This window comes from Pteropus alecto, unplaced genomic scaffold (genome assembly GCF_000325575.1).
Source record: "Pteropus alecto unplaced genomic scaffold, ASM32557v1 scaffold20, whole genome shotgun sequence".
Taxonomy (NCBI): Eukaryota; Metazoa; Chordata; class Mammalia; order Chiroptera; family Pteropodidae; genus Pteropus; species Pteropus alecto.
Window position 1 is genome coordinate 784,808 of NW_006436298.1, and position 3,505 is coordinate 788,312.

A 3,505-nucleotide genomic window follows, 5' to 3' on the forward strand; every position below is an offset into this window, starting at 1 on the left:
GTATTTGTTAGTTTAAAATAAAATCTATCATCTTAAAAATTCCTTGACCAGTTTTCCAACAAACAGAATAGTAGTTGACATAACATCTTAGAAAAAAAAGACAGATTATTTTCCACATTTACTCTCATTCTATTTTTCCACTGATTTCTTTGTTCAACCTAATTTACCCTGTGCCCATGGGGCAATTCTAATGTACATTGTGAAACCAGCTAAACTTCTCTTGACATTAAAATTGCTTACAAATATATGATTGCTGCATATTCAAGTTCTATATTACTACAAGTTCTAACCCAGTAATTATTTATGCTGGACTTCCTATTAGGAACTTTATAGTGTGAGGTATTGACTAAAGAGTAAAGTAAACAAAATACATTTTCATGTCAGAAATGGATTTTATACTTGTTCATGGTTAAGTGACAATGAATAATAAATAGGTAGGCAGAAATAACATTACTTATTTGCCTTTAAGAAATCCAATTATTACTAAATGTGTTGCTCCTCAAGGTCCCTGAGTTCCAGGTCATCTGGTCCAGCCTGGAGAAAAATGATAAAGTAGGTGAAATTTGCCTTGACATAGAGTTTCTCTTTCTCTTGCCCTTAGTAGGGCTTCTAATTATTTATTTAATCTCTGCTCATTCGTTTATTATCTTTACATTTAGTGCAAATTAAGTTCTTATATTCCTTTTCTGATATATTTTTATTTTGATTCTTTTCTCCAAAAGTGTTATTGGAGACTTTACCTCTAATTTCAGGAAATATAGGGATCCTGATATAGTATGTTATATAGTTCCACTGAATATATTTTAATATTAATTTTAAACTTTAATTTCTTTAAAAGAAATGTGTAGTATTAGCTTTATTTTCTTTCTTAATATCCTTTTCTCATTCCAGATTACACTATGACTAAACGCTTATTTATTTACTTTAAATTAAAGGAATATTTAATTCCTATGTGTTATCACTTCATTATTTTTCTCATTTTCTTACACATTTCACCTTAAAATAAATAAATTCTTCCTTTTCTAAACTTGACTTTGTCCCCGCTTTTTTGTACATTTGTACAAATCAATAATTTTTTAAAACTACTTTTTGGTGACGCACTGTATATTCTAAAGAAAGAGTGGCCTCTATAAGCAGATAAACTTGAATAATCTATTGATGGTAATAACATTAATAATATTGATAAAGCTCATAATACTTGTATTTTTAAAGAAGAACATATCAAAGATAAATATCAATGTAGATAAAAACAAAGATGCCATTGGACAAAGAGACACATTTAAATTAGAAAAAAACCATTACATTTTGAATGCTTTTTCATCTTTTCTAATAATGATTAACACGGCACTATTGATTATGAGAGCTCAGAAATTTGGAAAAAAATTTCCCTTCTTTTTCAGTGCTTTAATTAGAAGTGGCAAATGAGACAAGCACGCCATTGAAATACAATGAAATTCTCTTCCTTCCGAAATGCTTCTGTGGTGGTTCCCACTTCGATTTCATTGCAGTCTCTCAGTCTCCACCCTTAGGCGTGGTTTTGTTGCTCTGATCATTAATATTGACATACAGCCATCGATACATAAGCTTGCTTCTATAAATGGATTAATGTATTGTAAAAAATTATGGAAGATAAAATGTTGTATATAATGGCAGTCAATTCACCCAGACTTTCTGCTTCTCTCTCTGGCTTTAAACACACACACACACACACACACACACACACACACACACACACACACAGAGTAATAACAAGGAGGCCCTGGGAATGTGGTAAAGCTTCAAGTTCACTGTAAGATGGGGAGGAGATAGCCTGTTGTGTCAAGAAGCAGGCTTTGGAGAGTTTGTCAGGTGCCCCTAGAAGAGAAAGGACAAGACCTGTATATCATAGCTCTTAAGCAAGCTTTCCTAAGAATGTATTTATGTCAAATTCACATACTCATCTCAGTGGTCTGCCTTGACTTCCTTTAAGAACCACTTAAGCTCTGAAGATCTGTTTTCTCCTGCAGGGACTCAGCTCCTTCCGACTTACATGAAGGCACTGTTCTCTCCAGTATTCTCAGAGGACATACCATATTCCTACTGTATCGGCACACAGTGTCTCTGTGTAGTTGTACACTATCTACATTGACTCACATCTCAATTCTCCTGCCTCTGCTTGCCCCAGCTTCTCCACAGGTGAACTCACTAATCTTGTCACATACAATACCTTGGCATTTCATGTCTATATTTAACCCTGTTTGCCTCACATTGCTCAGTTTCTAGATATCATGCCGACCTTCCCAGATAGACCATATCCTGGGTCCTTGATAAACATATGTAATTAGAAAAAATTTAAGGAGCTTCAATTGATCTATTCCAGTTTGGCTGAGTCTTTGCATTTGGTCACGCTCATTATTTTGACTGAGGATATAGTTATTGAGCCATTCTTGCTGCAAAACTCATCTGGAACATTTGTCCTTTCTCTGATCATTGAGACTCTCACATGGCCCTTAAATCACAGTTCCTTCTAACAGAGAATAGGTCTCTGTGAGGGACAGAGTCCAGGATCAGTCCATGTACTGTAATTTATAGCACTAGCCTTCTGTATGGATCACTATTTTATGTTTTATTCTAAAATCCTGAATCTTCCCCAAATATCCTTTAAAGCCTGGAGCCTTGCTTCTTCCTGGGGATGGAAGCCAGATCCTAACATCTAGCAGCCTTCCCTAATGCCTATAATCAGTCTGGGTTGTAGAATATCACTTTCCCCTGGATTTTCTCATAACCATTTTTCATCACCTGTTAGCACATTTCATACTTCTTCTCGGAAATTTAGTTCTTATAAATTACCCCAGTTGTATTTAAGATTGCATGATCTTTGTTCACCATGCCTTGCCTTCCCAGACTCTGCTATCCTCAGAGCTTGTTCCCATGTCTGCCCAGATGTGTAGGATTTGTGTCATGCCCCATCATCATCCTTTTTCACTTGACTATTTTACTGTGAGAAAACAACTATACCATGCCAATTATGTCAGATATCAGAATACACATTTTATTTTGTATACTGAAACAATGATCATGTTTCATAGCAATCTGAATGTATTACCAAGATAGAGACAAACTTTTTATGAAATTCATCAAAGAGTGGAACCATCAAGAAAGCCTACTTTGCTCTTCCCTGCCACTGTTGTCTAACCATGCAACTGTGCTTTTCCCAAGTTCTCCATCTCTGATAACGCCCAGTGTCTGAGTTTCAGTGGCTCCCCTTCTTCACCAAATTCAAGGTTGTGCAATTTTGGGTCGGCAAGGCTTTGTATTCTTCCTGAAATTTGATTCAGAAGGATATTTATCCTTCATTTAAAACAGAACCGTCCATCTTCCTGAATATTGTGTCTGTCTTTCTTCTAAGCTGTAATTCTTTCAATTCAAGTTCATAGTCTTGCATTTTTAGCTGCCTAAGTTGCTGGATAAGTTGGAGGAAAGATATTACAATAAAAGAAGATAATTATATTTATTAATATTATTT